This window comes from Hyla sarda, unplaced genomic scaffold, assembly GCF_029499605.1.
Source record: "Hyla sarda isolate aHylSar1 unplaced genomic scaffold, aHylSar1.hap1 scaffold_1078, whole genome shotgun sequence".
Taxonomy (NCBI): Eukaryota; Metazoa; Chordata; class Amphibia; order Anura; family Hylidae; genus Hyla; species Hyla sarda.
Genome location: NW_026607698.1, coordinates 108,990 through 124,867, shown reverse-complemented (window position 1 = coordinate 124,867; position 15,878 = coordinate 108,990). Strand labels below are relative to the sequence as shown.

The 15,878-nt window shown below is 47.0% G+C and overlaps 6 non-coding genes and 1 pseudogene across 6 annotated transcripts; all 7 read right to left on the bottom strand.

Moving 5' to 3' along the window:
- Positions 1–1,413: 1,413 nt before the first annotated feature.
- LOC130300427 (U2 spliceosomal RNA) lies at positions 1,414–1,595 on the bottom strand. The gene has a single exon (XR_008851298.1). It is a non-coding gene; the product is annotated as a U2 spliceosomal RNA (small nuclear RNA).
- A 695-nt stretch (positions 1,596–2,290) lies between these two features.
- On the bottom strand, positions 2,291–2,450 carry LOC130300433 (U2 spliceosomal RNA; annotated as a pseudogene).
- A 2,088-nt stretch (positions 2,451–4,538) lies between these two features.
- LOC130300422 (U2 spliceosomal RNA) lies at positions 4,539–4,729 on the bottom strand. Its single transcript, XR_008851293.1, has one exon. It is a non-coding gene; the product is annotated as a U2 spliceosomal RNA (small nuclear RNA).
- A 2,107-nt stretch (positions 4,730–6,836) lies between these two features.
- LOC130300421 (U2 spliceosomal RNA) lies at positions 6,837–7,027 on the bottom strand. Its single transcript, XR_008851292.1, has one exon. It is a non-coding gene; the product is annotated as a U2 spliceosomal RNA (small nuclear RNA).
- Positions 7,028–9,110: 2,083 nt separating this feature from the next.
- LOC130300420 (U2 spliceosomal RNA) lies at positions 9,111–9,301 on the bottom strand. Its single transcript, XR_008851291.1, has one exon. It is a non-coding gene; the product is annotated as a U2 spliceosomal RNA (small nuclear RNA).
- A 2,792-nt stretch (positions 9,302–12,093) lies between these two features.
- On the bottom strand, positions 12,094–12,284 carry LOC130300419 (U2 spliceosomal RNA). The gene has a single exon (XR_008851290.1). It is a non-coding gene; the product is annotated as a U2 spliceosomal RNA (small nuclear RNA).
- A 2,081-nt stretch (positions 12,285–14,365) lies between these two features.
- LOC130300418 (U2 spliceosomal RNA) lies at positions 14,366–14,556 on the bottom strand. The gene has a single exon (XR_008851289.1). It is a non-coding gene; the product is annotated as a U2 spliceosomal RNA (small nuclear RNA).
- Positions 14,557–15,878: the final 1,322 nt, after the last annotated feature.

Here is a 15,878-nt window from a genome sequence, read left to right as displayed (position 1 = left end):
GCCATAATAGACGACATCACCAAACAGCTCCATAGTCACATACACAGCAAAGGAGAGATGTTGTTTACACCTAGTGATGTCAGTGGTATTGAGTGACATCACAGCACAGTGCTAAGGCTCCTGGGCCTGGACACAGCAGCGGCTGCAATATCTCAACGGAGAATACGTTTATATCTATGTGTGTGTGTGCGCGTATATATATATATATATATATATATATATATATATATATATTTCTCCGCCGAAATCACTTTTAAACCCATTTCCACCTTTTTTTCCCTTCTCTTCCTCTTACTTTTTTTTCACGTTTTTTTACGTTTTTCTCCTTTTCGCCTCTTTTCTGGGCGTATTATTCTTCTTTTTCTTCTTTTTTTTCGTCTAATGCATACCCCATCAGTGCAGCAATGCTTATTCAATACCGCCAGCAGATGGAGACACTGGGGGATAATTTTCTAAGGATTTATACTGATTTTTCCTGTCTGAATTTGTCGCACAGAAAGTTGCAGGCCAAATATGTGTGACATTTCTGCGACTTTAGCTTCTAGAGCATTTTTACAACATTATACATAGGTGCTGAATACATAAAAAGCGACTGTTCAGCGACAGACAAGTCGCATCGGCTGAAAGTAGGCCAGAATGTCAGTCCATGTTGGAGCAGGTTTAGATACAGTCTAAAGTATAGATCTCAAAGTCTGTGCACAGAATTTAGCAAGGGCCTCGCACCTTCTGATGCATCAGGTAGGTGCACAATAGCATAGCCTAACCCTCTGTACTTTGGTCTATATTGATGCGGGACATAGACAGCCAGCTGATGACCAATCCATTAGTGCAATGGATGGCTGGAAGCATTTGTCTTTGCCTTTGCAATACCACAGAAGCAATGCATGGTCAATGTACAGCAATGACACACCTGTGTGAACAGCCAGGAGGACCCCCCCCCCCCCCCCCCCATGTTATGTTACATAGTTACATAGTTAGTACGGTCGAAAAAAGACATATGTCCATCAAGTTCAACCAGGGAATTAAGGGGTAGGGGTGTGGCGCGATATTGGGGAAGGGATGAGATTTTATATTTCTTCATAAGCATTAATCTTATTTTGTCAATTAGGAACATTCAGCACCCACCCGCTATCAAGGCAGCTGCCTATCATGTCATGCCCTACCTGCACAGGTGTGCTGGCTACTCAAATGATCCAATTAAGGAGGCCATTTAGTCAGCAGCAGCAGAAGTCCTGTGCCTGGACGCTCCAACAGCGGCCAGACACAAGCAGAAGCAGAAGCAGCAGAAGCAGCAGCAGCACCACCTTTTGTTTTTTGGCTGCAGCAGCAGCAAGGCCCACAGGGCTGGCTAGCTGGCTAGCCAGCAAGCAGGTAGCAATGAAAGTAGGAATCTTTCTTTTTAACCCTGTAAGGGGGTGGTGCACTGTACCCGAAGATACTGCCATATCGGGTCAATGCATAGGGCGACGGAAGCAAGCTTCGAAATCGGCCCCCGTTCTCAAAAATCCATTTAATATATGGTCCCCAGATAGGGGACGTATCAGATATTAAACTGATAAGAACAGATTTTTTTTTTTTTTTTATCTAAAGCCGAGGAACGTGCTTTCGATTCACCCAAAGTGCAAGAAAAAGTGCAAACGTGTTACACTAAAAAAAACGTGCACAAAGGATGCGGTCTATCGCAAGCCCTTCTCCGATAGGAGAGAGGCCCCCCAACAAACCTTACCCTTCGCCTCCGGACCAAAAGGTACCTGCGAGGTTCCAGGTTCGATGTCCCTTTTCGCCGAAGCTACTAGGGGACCACAAATGCTCCCGGCATCCCCCTTGGCGTTGGCCAAGGTATCTGCCCGCAGAGCCGATTACGGTAGGTACCCTGCCAAAGCAGGAGTACCTGGGGTGTTTGCAGGGAGGTGCGGAACCTAATGGCCACACACACCTCCCCTAGACCGCCAGGAGGGACACCCAGAAGGGCTACCGCATCCTGACAAATCCTGTGAACACACAACACGCAAAAAGTGACACAGTGAGACAAAAAAAGAAATAAATAAGTGAATGTGTGCAGATATACTGCCCGGACATCCGGCCGGATCTATAAAAATTTCTCTGATCCTAGCCAGAAGGCCGGGAATCAAGAGGTGAGTGCCACAAGGTGAAGAGATTATGGTGCCCGTGCTTCAACTCAGTGAGCCTATTCTCCCAGTGAGTTTCGGCACCTCGGGGTCACCACTCCCCGAGGCACAAAAGTACCTCGGCTCTAGACCCTCTCAGCCTCATGGCGAGACCCGGAGGGAACAGGTCACATCGGGGCAGCCGTCGAGCTGATTCCTCAGAACCAGCCCCGGAAAGCCCTGGTACACCTGCATCCTCCATGCAGCACCCATCCCCACCAGCATGAAAACTGATAAGAACAGATACTACACTTGATCTTAGCCAAAAGGCCGAGAAGCGATAACCGTGAAAGGGGCGGGCCCAACAAGGTGCCCTTCATGGGCACTATCACTGCTTGCTGTCAGGGAGGCTGCCAGACAATTTTCCATGCACACTCTGGGCTGGGGGGCAGTCAACCACCAGTACACACAGCAGAACCTAAACCCATACCATTATTGCTAAGCAGCAAGACAGGGGCCCATTGCACTCCCACGGGGCCTTTTTAAATGCAATCCATAACCCGGATTTGCCAGGAACCCTTCTTACTCCTCCTACTTGCATGTGACACTGGGCTTAGGATCTGCATAGGAAACACACACACAAGCACACACCTACCTTTGTTGCCTGCAGATGCCTCCTTGGCTGTCCCAAACGGTATCAAACCAACACCCACGGGAAGCTGTAAGCATAGAGGACATGCCTGCACCCCATTGGACTTACCTGTGTGGGTTAAATCCGGGTTATTTGACAACCTATGGCGGTGATGGTTCTGCTCAGGCAGAGCAGTGCTGATGCTCCTCATAAAGCTGTCGCTGCTGTGAAGGTTCTAGGTGACATCACAAATCCCTATGGTTACATACACAACAAAGCTGGGTTGTTGTTGTTTACACTCTGCAAGGCCTGTGGAAGTGAGTGACATCATAGCACTGTAGTTCTGAGGGTTCTAGATGGATGCAACAATCTCCTGTTGCTTCTATGAAGGCCATAATAGACGACATCACCAAACAGCTCCATAGTCACATACACAGCAAAGGAGAGATGTTGTTTACACCTAGTGATGTCAGTGGTATTGAGTGACATCACAGCACAGTGCTAAGGCTCCTGGGCCTGGACACAGCAGCGGCTGCAATATCTCAACGGAGAATACGTTTATATATATGTGTGTGTGTGCGCGTATATATATATATATATATATATATATATATATATATATATATTTCTCCGCCGAAATCACTTTTAAACCCATTTCCACCTTTTTTTCCCTTCTCTTCCTCTTACTTTTTTTTCACGTTTTTTTACGTTTTTCTCCTTTTCGCCTCTTTTCTGGGCGTATTATTCTTCTTTTTCTTCTTTTTTTTCGTCTAATGCATACCCCATCAGTGCAGCAATGCTTATTCAATACCGCCAGCAGATGGAGACACTGGGGGATAATTTTCTAAGGATTTATACTGATTTTTCCTGTCTGAATTTGTCGCACAGAAAGTTGCAGGCCAAATATGTGTGACATTTCTGCGACTTTAGCTTCTAGAGCATTTTTACAACATTATACATAGGTGCTGAATACATAAAAAGCGACTGTTCAGCGACAGACAAGTCGCATCGGCTGAAAGTAGGCCAGAATGTCAGTCCATGTTGGAGCAGGTTTAGATACAGTCTAAAGTATAGATCTCAAAGTCTGTGCACAGAATTTAGCAAGGGCCTCGCACCTTCTGATGCATCAGGTAGGTGCACAATAGCATAGCCTAACCCTCTGTACTTTGGTCTATATTGATGCGGGACATAGACAGCCAGCTGATGACCAATCCATTAGTGCAATGGATGGCTGGAAGCATTTGTCTTTGCCTTTGCAATACCACAGAAGCAATGCATGGTCAATGTACAGCAATGACACACCTGTGTGAACAGCCAGGAGACCCCCCCCCCCCCCATGTTATGTTACATAGTTACATAGTTAGTACGGTCGAAAAAAGACATATGTCCATCAAGTTCAACCAGGGAATTAAGGGGTAGGGGTGTGGCGCGATATTGGGGAAGGGATGAGATTTTATATTTCTTCATAAGCATTAATCTTATTTTGTCAATTAGGAACATTCAGCACCCACCCGCTATCAAGGCAGCTGCCTATCATGTCATGCCCTACCTGCACAGGTGTGCTGGCTACTCAAATGATCCAATTAAGGAGGCCATTTAGTCAGCAGCAGCAGAAGTCCTGTGCCTGGACGCTCCAACAGCGGCCAGACACAAGCAGAAGCAGAAGCAGCAGAAGCAGCAGCAGCACCACCTTTTGTTTTTTGGCTGCAGCAGCAGCAAGGCCCACAGGGCTGGCTAGCTGGCTAGCCAGCAAGCAGGTAGCAATGAAAGTAGGAATCTTTCTTTTTAACCCTGTAAGGGGGTGGTGCACTGTACCCGAAGATACTGCCATATCGGGTCAATGCATAGGGCGACGGAAGCAAGCTTCGAAATCGGCCCCCGTTCTCAAAAATCCATTTAATATATGGTCCCCAGATAGGGGACGTATCAGATATTAAACTGATAAGAACAGATACTACACTTGATCTTAGCCAAAAGGCCGAGAAGCGATAACCGTGAAAGGGGCGGGCCCAACAAGGTGCCCTTCATGGGCACTATCACTGCTTGCTGTCAGGGAGGCTGCCAGACAATTTTCCATGCACACTCTGGGCTGGGGGGCAGTCAACCACCAGTACACACAGCAGAACCTAAACCCATACCATTATTGCTAAGCAGCAAGACAGGGGCCCATTGCACTCCCACGGGGCCTTTTTAAATGCAATCCATAACCCGGATTTGCCAGGAACCCTTCTTACTCCTCCTACTTGCATGTGACACTGGGCTTAGGATCTGCATAGGAAACACACACACAAGCACACACCTACCTTTGTTGCCTGCAGATGCCTCCTTGGCTGTCCCCAAACGGTATCAAACCAACACCCACGGGAAGCTGTAAGCATAGAGGACATGCCTGCACCCCATTGGACTTACCTGTGTGGGTTAAATCCGGGTTATTTGACAACCTATGGCGGTGATGGTTCTGCTCAGGCAGAGCAGTGCTGATGCTCCTCATAAAGCTGTCGCTGCTGTGAAGGTTCTAGGTGACATCACAAATCCCTATGGTTACATACACAACAAAGCTGGGTTGTTGTTGTTTACACTCTGCAAGGCCTGTGGAAGTGAGTGACATCATAGCACTGTAGTTCTGAGGGTTCTAGATGGATGCAACAATCTCCTGTTGCTTCTATGAAGGCCATAATAGACGACATCACCAAACAGCTCCATAGTCACATACACAGCAAAGGAGAGATGTTGTTTACACCTAGTGATGTCAGTGGTATTGAGTGACATCACAGCACAGTGCTAAGGCTCCTGGGCCTGGACACAGCAGCGGCTGCAATATCTCAACGGAGAATACGTTTATATATATGTGTGTGTGTGCGCGTATATATATATATATATATATATATATATATATATATATATATATATATTTCTCCGCCGAAATCACTTTTAAACCCATTTCCACCTTTTTTTCCCTTCTCTTCCTCTTACTTTTTTTTCACGTTTTTTTACGTTTTTCTCCTTTTCGCCTCTTTTCTGGGCGTATTATTCTTCTTTTTCTTCTTTTTTTTCGTCTAATGCATACCCCATCAGTGCAGCAATGCTTATTCAATACCGCCAGCAGATGGAGACACTGGGGGATAATTTTCTAAGGATTTATACTGATTTTTCCTGTCTGAATTTGTCGCACAGAAAGTTGCAGGCCAAATATGTGTGACATTTCTGCGACTTTAGCTTCTAGAGCATTTTTACAACATTATACATAGGTGCTGAATACATAAAAAGCGACTGTTCAGCGACAGACAAGTCGCATCGGCTGAAAGTAGGCCAGAATGTCAGTCCATGTTGGAGCAGGTTTAGATACAGTCTAAAGTATAGATCTCAAAGTCTGTGCACAGAATTTAGCAAGGGCCTCGCACCTTCTGATGCATCAGGTAGGTGCACAATAGCATAGCCTAACCCTCTGTACTTTGGTCTATATTGATGCGGGACATAGACAGCCAGCTGATGACCAATCCATTAGTGCAATGGATGGCTGGAAGCATTTGTCTTTGCCTTTGCAATACCACAGAAGCAATGCATGGTCAATGTACAGCAATGACACACCTGTGTGAACAGCCAGGAGACCCCCCCCCCCCCCATGTTATGTTACATAGTTACATAGTTAGTACGGTCGAAAAAAGACATATGTCCATCAAGTTCAACCAGGGAATTAAGGGGTAGGGGTGTGGCGCGATATTGGGGAAGGGATGAGATTTTATATTTCTTCATAAGCATTAATCTTATTTTGTCAATTAGGAACATTCAGCACCCACCCGCTATCAAGGCAGCTGCCTATCATGTCATGCCCTACCTGCACAGGTGTGCTGGCTACTCAAATGATCCAATTAAGGAGGCCATTTAGTCAGCAGCAGCAGAAGTCCTGTGCCTGGACGCTCCAACAGCGGCCAGACACAAGCAGAAGCAGAAGCAGCAGAAGCAGCAGCAGAAGCAGCAGCAGCACCACCTTTTGTTTTTTGGCTGCAGCAGCAGCAAGGCCCACAGGGCTGGCTAGCTGGCTAGCCAGCAAGCAGGTAGCAATGAAAGTAGGAATCTTTCTTTTTAACCCTGTAAGGGGGTGGTGCACTGTACCCGAAGATACTGCCATATCGGGTCAATGCATAGGGCGACGGAAGCAAGCTTCGAAATCGGCCCCCGTTCTCAAAAATCCATTTAATATATGGTCCCCAGATAGGGGACGTATCAGATATTAAACTGATAAGAACAGATACTACACTTGATCTTAGCCAAAAGGCCGAGAAGCGATAACCGTGAAAGGGGCGGGCCCAACAAGGTGCCCTTCATGGGCACTATCACTGCTTGCTGTCAGGGAGGCTGCCAGACAATTTTCCATGCACACTCTGGGCTGGGGGGCAGTCAACCACCAGTACACACAGCAGAACCTAAACCCATACCATTATTGCTAAGCAGCAAGACAGGGGCCCATTGCACTCCCACGGGGCCTTTTTAAATGCAATCCATAACCCGGATTTGCCAGGAACCCTTCTTACTCCTCCTACTTGCATGTGACACTGGGCTTAGGATCTGCATAGGAAACACACACACAAGCACACACCTACCTTTGTTGCCTGCAGATGCCTCCTTGGCTGTCCCCAAACGGTATCAAACCAACACCCACGGGAAGCTGTAAGCATAGAGGACATGCCTGCACCCCATTGGACTTACCTGTGTGGGTTAAATCCGGGTTATTTGACAACCTATGGCGGTGATGGTTCTGCTCAGGCAGAGCAGTGCTGATGCTCCTCATAAAGCTGTCGCTGCTGTGAAGGTTCTAGGTGACATCACAAATCCCTATGGTTACATACACAACAAAGCTGGGTTGTTGTTGTTTACACTCTGCAAGGCCTGTGGAAGTGAGTGACATCATAGCACTGTAGTTCTGAGGGTTCTAGATGGATGCAACAATCTCCTGTTGCTTCTATGAAGGCCATAATAGACGACATCACCAAACAGCTCCATAGTCACATACACAGCAAAGGAGAGATGTTGTTTACACCTAGTGATGTCAGTGGTATTGAGTGACATCACAGCACAGTGCTAAGGCTCCTGGGCCTGGACACAGCAGCGGCTGCAATATCTCAACGGAGAATACGTTTATATATATGTGTGTGTGTGCGCGTATATATATATATATATATATATATATATATATACTTCTCCGCCGAAATCACTTTTAAACCCATTTCCACCTTTTTTTCCCTTCTCTTCCTCTTACTTTTTTTTCACGTTTTTTTACGTTTTTCTCCTTTTCGCCTCTTTTCTGGGCGTATTATTCTTCTTTTTCTTCTTTTTTTTTGTCTAATGCATACCCCATCAGTGCAGCAATGCTTATTCAATACCGCCAGCAGATGGAGACACTGGGGGATAATTTTCTAAGGATTTATACTGATTTTTCCTGTCTGAATTTGTCGCACAGAAAGTTGCAGGCCAAATATGTGTGACATTTCTGCGACTTTAGCTTCTAGAGCATTTTTACAACATTATACATAGGTGCTGAATACATAAAAAGCGACTGTTCAGCGACAGACAAGTCGCATCGGCTGAAAGTAGGCCAGAATGTCAGTCCATGTTGGAGCAGGTTTAGATACAGTCTAAAGTATAGATCTCAAAGTCTGTGCACAGAATTTAGCAAGGGCCTCGCACCTTCTGATGCATCAGGTAGGTGCACAATAGCATAGCCTAACCCTCTGTACTTTGGTCTATATTGATGCGGGACATAGACAGCCAGCTGATGACCAATCCATTAGTGCAATGGATGGCTGGAAGCATTTGTCTTTGCCTTTGCAATACCACAGAAGCAATGCATGGTCAATGTACAGCAATGACACACCTGTGTGAACAGCCAGGAGACCCCCCCCCCCCCCCCATGTTATGTTACATAGTTACATAGTTAGTACGGTCGAAAAAAGACATATGTCCATCAAGTTCAACCAGGGAATTAAGGGGTAGGGGTGTGGCGCGATATTGGGGAAGGGATGAGATTTTATATTTCTTCATAAGCATTAATCTTATTTTGTCAATTAGGAACATTCAGCACCCACCCGCTATCAAGGCAGCTGCCTATCATGTCATGCCCTACCTGCACAGGTGTGCTGGCTACTCAAATGATTCAATTAAGGAGGCCATTTAGTCAGCAGCAGCAGAAGTCCTGTGCCTGGACGCTCCAACAGCGGCCAGACACAAGCAGAAGCAGAAGCAGCAGAAGCAGCAGCAGCACCACCTTTTGTTTTTTGGCTGCAGCAGCAGCAAGGCCCACAGGGCTGGCTAGCTGGCTAGCCAGCAAGCAGGTAGCAATGAAAGTAGGAATCTTTCTTTTTAACCCTGTAAGGGGGTGGTGCACTGTACCCGAAGATACTGCCATATCGGGTCAATGCATAGGGCGACGGAAGCAAGCTTCGAAATCGGCCCCCGTTCTCAAAAATCCATTTAATATATGGTCCCCAGATAGGGGACGTATCAGATATTAAACTGATAAGAACAGATACTACACTTGATCTTAGCCAAAAGGCCGAGAAGCGATAACCGTGAAAGGGGCGGGCCCAACAAGGTGCCCTTCATGGGCACTATCACTGCTTGCTGTCAGGGAGGCTGCCAGACAATTTTCCATGCACACTCTGGGCTGGGGGGCAGTCAACCACCAGTACACACAGCAGAACCTAAACCCATACCATTATTGCTAAGCAGCAAGACAGGGGCCCATTGCACTCCCACGGGGCCTTTTTAAATGCAATCCATAACCCGGATTTGCCAGGAACCCTTCTTACTCCTCCTACTTGCATGTGACACTGGGCTTAGGATCTGCATAGGAAACACACACACAAGCACACACCTACCTTTGTTGCCTGCAGATGCCTCCTTGGCTGTCCCCAAACGGTATCAAACCAACACCCACGGGAAGCTGTAAGCATAGAGGACATGCCTGCACCCCATTGGACTTACCTGTGTGGGTTAAATCCGGGTTATTTGACAACCTATGGCGGTGATGGTTCTGCTCAGGCAGAGCAGTGCTGATGCTCCTCATAAAGCTGTCGCTGCTGTGAAGGTTCTAGGTGACATCACAAATCCCTATGGTTACATACACAACAAAGCTGGGTTGTTGTTGTTTACACTCTGCAAGGCCTGTGGAAGTGAGTGACATCATAGCACTGTAGTTCTGAGGGTTCTAGATGGATGCAACAATCTCCTGTTGCTTCTATGAAGGCCATAATAGACGACATCACCAAACAGCTCCATAGTCACATACACAGCAAAGGAGAGATGTTGTTTACACCTAGTGATGTCAGTGGTATTGAGTGACATCACAGCACAGTGCTAAGGCTCCTGGGCCTGGACACAGCAGCGGCTGCAATATCTCAACGGAGAATACGTTTATATATATGTGTGTGTGTGCGCATATATATATATATATATATATATATATATATATATTTCTCCGCCGAAATCACTTTTAAACCCATTTCCACCTTTTTTTCCCTTCTCTTCCTCTTACTTTTTTTTCACGTTTTTTTACGTTTTTCTCCTTTTCGCCTCTTTTCTGGGCGTATTATTCTTCTTTTTCTTCTTTTTTTTCGTCTAATGCATACCCCATCAGTGCAGCAATGCTTATTCAATACCGCCAGCAGATGGAGACACTGGGGGATAATTTTCTAAGGATTTATGTCACGATGCCGGCTGGCAGGTAGTGGATCCTCTGTGCCAGAGAGGGATTGGCGTGGACCGTGCTAGTGGACCGGTTCTAAGCCACTACTGGTTTTCACCAGAGCCCGCCGCAAAGCGGGATGGTCTTGCTGCGGCGGTAGTGACCAGGTCGTATCCACTAGCAACGGCTCACCTTTCTGGCTGCTGAAGATAGGCGCGGTACAAGGGAGTAGGCAAAAGCAAGGTCGGACGTAGCAGAAGGTCGGGGCAGGCAGCAAGGATCGTAGTCAGGGGCAACGGCAGAAGGTCTGGAAACACAGGCAAGGAACACACAAGGAACGCTTTCACTGGCACTAAGGCAACAAGATCCGGCGAGGGAGTGAAGGGGAAGTGAGGTGATATAGGGAAGTGCACAGGTGTAAACACTAATTGGAACCACTGCGCCAATCAGCGGCGCAGTGGCCCTTTAAATCGCAGAGACCCGGCGCGCGCGCGCCCTAGGGAGCGGGGCCGCGCGCGCCGGGACAGAACAGACGGAGAGCGAGTCAGGTAGGGGAGCCGGGGTGCGCATCGCGAGCGGGCGCTACCCGCATCGCGAATCGCATCCCGGCTGGCAGCGGAATCGCAGCGCCCCGGGTCAGAGGACGTGACCGGAGCGCTGCCGCGGGGAGAGTGAAGCGAGCGCTCCGGGGAGGAGCGGGGACCCGGAGCGCTCGGCGTAACAATTTATACTGATTTTTCCTGTCTGAATTTGTCGCACAGAAAGTTGCAGGCCAAATATGTGTGACATTTCTGCGACTTTAGCTTCTAGAGCATTTTTACAACATTATACATAGGTGCTGAATACATAAAAAGCGACTGTTCAGCGACAGACAAGTCGCATCGGCTGAAAGTAGGCCAGAATGTCAGTCCATGTTGGAGCAGGTTTAGATACAGTCTAAAGTATAGATCTCAAAGTCTGTGCACAGAATTTAGCAAGGGCCTCGCACCTTCTGATGCATCAGGTAGGTGCACAATAGCATAGCCTAACCCTCTGTACTTTGGTCTATATTGATGCGGGACATAGACAGCCAGCTGATGACCAATCCATTAGTGCAATGGATGGCTGGAAGCATTTGTCTTTGCCTTTGCAATACCACAGAAGCAATGCATGGTCAATGTACAGCAATGACACACCTGTGTGAACAGCCAGGAGACCCCCCCCCCCCCCCCCCCCCATGTTATGTTACATAGTTACATAGTTAGTACGGTCGAAAAAAGACATATGTCCATCAAGTTCAACCAGGGAATTAAGGGGTAGGGGTGTGGCGCGATATTGGGGAAGGGATGAGATTTTATATTTCTTCATAAGCATTAATCTTATTTTGTCAATTAGGAACATTCAGCACCCACCCGCTATCAAGGCAGCTGCCTATCATGTCATGCCCTACCTGCACAGGTGTGCTGGCTACTCAAATGATCCAATTAAGGAGGCCATTTAGTCAGCAGCAGCAGAAGTCCTGTGCCTGGACGCTCCAACAGCGGCCAGACACAAGCAGAAGCAGAAGAAGCAGCAGCAGCACCACCTTTTGTTTTTTGGCTGCAGCAGCAGCAAGGCCCACAGGGCTGGCTAGCTGGCTAGCCAGCAAGCAGGTAGCAATGAAAGTAGGAATCTTTCTTTTTAACCCTGTAAGGGGGTGGTGCACTGTACCCGAAGATACTGCCATATCGGGTCAATGCATAGGGCGACGGAAGCAAGCTTCGAAATCGGCCCCCGTTCTCAAAAATCCATTTAATATATGGTCCCCAGATAGGGGACGTATCAGATATTAAACTGATAAGAACAGATACTACACTTGATCTTAGCCAAAAGGCCGAGAAGCGATAACCGTGAAAGGGGCGGGCCCAACAAGGTGCCCTTCATGGGCACTATCACTGCTTGCTGTCAGGGAGGCTGCCAGACAATTTTCCATGCACACTCTGGGCTGGGGGGCAGTCAACCACCAGTACACACAGCAGAACCTAAACCCATACCATTATTGCTAAGCAGCAAGACAGGGGCCCATTGCACTCCCACGGGGCCTTTTTAAATGCAATCCATAACCCGGATTTGCCAGGAACCCTTCTTACTCCTCCTACTTGCATGTGACACTGGGCTTAGGATCTGCATAGGAAACACACACACAAGCACACACCTACCTTTGTTGCCTGCAGATGCCTCCTTGGCTGTCCCCAAACGGTATCAAACCAACACCCACGGGAAGCTGTAAGCATAGAGGACATGCCTGCACCCCATTGGACTTACCTGTGTGGGTTAAATCCGGGTTATTTGACAACCTATGGCGGTGATGGTTCTGCTCAGGCAGAGCAGTGCTGATGCTCCTCATAAAGCTGTCGCTGCTGTGAAGGTTCTAGGTGACATCACAAATCCCTATGGTTACATACACAACAAAGCTGGGTTGTTGTTGTTTACACTCTGCAAGGCCTGTGGAAGTGAGTGACATCATAGCACTGTAGTTCTGAGGGTTCTAGATGGATGCAACAATCTCCTGTTGCTTCTATGAAGGCCATAATAGACGACATCACCAAACAGCTCCATAGTCACATACACAGCAAAGGAGAGATGTTGTTTACACCTCGTGATGTCAGTGGTATTGAGTGACATCACAGCACAGTGCTAAGGCTCCTGGGCCTGGACACAGCAGCGGCTGCAATATCTCAACGGAGAATACGTTTATATATATGTGTGTGTGTGCGCGTATATATATATATATATATATATATATATATATATATATATATTTCTCCGCCGAAATCACTTTTAAACCCATTTCCACCTTTTTTTCCCTTCTCTTCCTCTTACTTTTTTTTCACGTTTTTTTACGTTTTTCTCCTTTTCGCCTCTTTTCTGGGCGTATTATTCTTCTTTTTCTTCTTTTTTTTCGTCTAATGCATACCCCATCAGTGCAGCAATGCTTATTCAATACCGCCAGCAGATGGAGACACTGGGGGATAATTTTCTAAGGATTTATACTGATTTTTCCTGTCTGAATTTGTCGCACAGAAAGTTGCAGGCCAAATATGTGTGACATTTCTGCGACTTTAGCTTCTAGAGCATTTTTACAACATTATACATAGGTGCTGAATACATAAAAAGCGACTGTTCAGCGACAGACAAGTCGCATCGGCTGAAAGTAGGCCAGAATGTCAGTCCATGTTGGAGCAGGTTTAGATACAGTCTAAAGTATAGATCTCAAAGTCTGTGCACAGAATTTAGCAAGGGCCTCGCACCTTCTGATGCATCAGGTAGGTGCACAATAGCATAGCCTAACCCTCTGTACTTTGGTCTATATTGATGCGGGACATAGACAGCCAGCTGATGACCAATCCATTAGTGCAATGGATGGCTGGAAGCATTTGTCTTTGCCTTTGCAATACCACAGAAGCAATGCATGGTCAATGTACAGCAATGACACACCTGTGTGAACAGCCAGGAGACCCCCCCCCCCCCCATGTTATGTTACATAGTTACATAGTTAGTACGGTCGAAAAAGGACATATGTCCATCAAGTTCAACCAGGGAATTAAGGGGTAGGGGTGTGGCGCGATATTGGGGAAGGGATGAGATTTTATATTTCTTCATAAGCATTAATCTTATTTTGTCAATTAGGAACATTCAGCACCCACCCGCTATCAAGGCAGCTGCCTATCATGTCATGCCCTACCTGCACAGGTGTGCTGGCTACTCAAATGATCCAATTAAGGAGGCCATTTAGTCAGCAGCAGCAGAAGTCCTGTGCCTGGACGCTCCAACAGCGGCCAGACACAAGCAGAAGCAGAAGCAGCAGAAGCAGCAGCAGCACCACCTTTTGTTTTTTGGCTGCAGCAGCAGCAAGGCCCACAGGGCTGGCTAGCCAGCAAGCAGGTAGCAATGAAAGTAGGAATCTTTCTTTTTAACCCTGTAAGGGGGTGGTGCACTGTACCCGAAGATACTGCCATATCGGGTCAATGCATAGGGCGACGGAAGCAAGCTTCGAAATCGGCCCCCGTTCTCAAAAATCCATTTAATATATGGTCCCCAGATAGGGGACGTATCAGATATTAAACTGATAAGAACAGATACTACACTTGATCTTAGCCAAAAGGCCGAGAAGCGATAACCGTGAAAGGGGCGGGCCCAACAAGGTGCCCTTCATGGGCACTATCACTGCTTGCTGTCAGGGAGGCTGCCAGACAATTTTCCATGCACACTCTGGGCTGGGGGGCAGTCAACCACCAGTACACACAGCAGAACCTAAACCCATACCATTATTGCTAAGCAGCAAGACAGGGGCCCATTGCACTCCCACGGGGCCTTTTTAAATGCAATCCATAACCCGGATTTGCCAGGAACCCTTCTTACTCCTCCTACTTGCATGTGACACTGGGCTTAGGATCTGCATAGGAAACACACACACAAGCACACACCTACCTTTGTTGCCTGCAGATGCCTCCTTGGCTGTCCCCAAACGGTATCAAACCAACACCCACGGGAAGCTGTAAGCATAGAGGACATGCCTGCACCCCATTGGACTTACCTGTGTGGGTTAAATCCGGGTTATTTGACAACCTATGGCGGTGATGGTTCTGCTCAGGCAGAGCAGTGCTGATGCTCCTCATAAAGCTGTCGCTGCTGTGAAGGTTCTAGGTGACATCACAAATCCCTATGGTTACATACACAACAAAGCTGGGTTGTTGTTGTTTACACTCTGCAAGGCCTGTGGAAGTGAGTGACATCATAGCACTGTAGTTCTGAGGGTTCTAGATGGATGCAACAATCTCCTGTTGCTTCTATGAAGGCCATAATAGACGACATCACCAAACAGCTCCATAGTCACATATACAGCAAAGGAGAGATGTTGTTTACACCTAGTGATGTCAGTGGTATTGAGTGACATCACAGCACAGTGCTAAGGCTCCTGGGCCTGGACACAGCAGCGGCTGCAATATCTCAACGGAGAATACGTTTATATATATGTGTGTGTGTGCGCGTATATATATATATATATATATATATATATATATATATTTCTCCGCCGAAATCACTTTTAAACCCATTTCCACCTTTTTTTCCCTTCTCTTCCTCTTACTTTTTTTTCACGTTTTTTTACGTTTTTCTCCTTTTCGCCTCTTTTCTGGGCGTATTATTCTTCTTTTTCTTCTTTTTTTTCGTCTAATGCATACCCCATCAGTGCAGCAATGCTTATTCAATACCGCCAGCAGATGGAGACACTGGGGGATAATTTTCTAAGGATTTATACTGATTTTTCCTGTCTGAATTTGTCGCACAGAAAGTTGCAGGCCAAATATGTGTGACATTTCTGCGACTTTAGCTTCTAGAGCATTTTTACAACATTATACATAGGTGCTGAATACATAAAAAGCGACTGTTCAGCGACAGACAAGTCGCATCGGCTGAAAGTAGGCCAGAATGTCAGTCC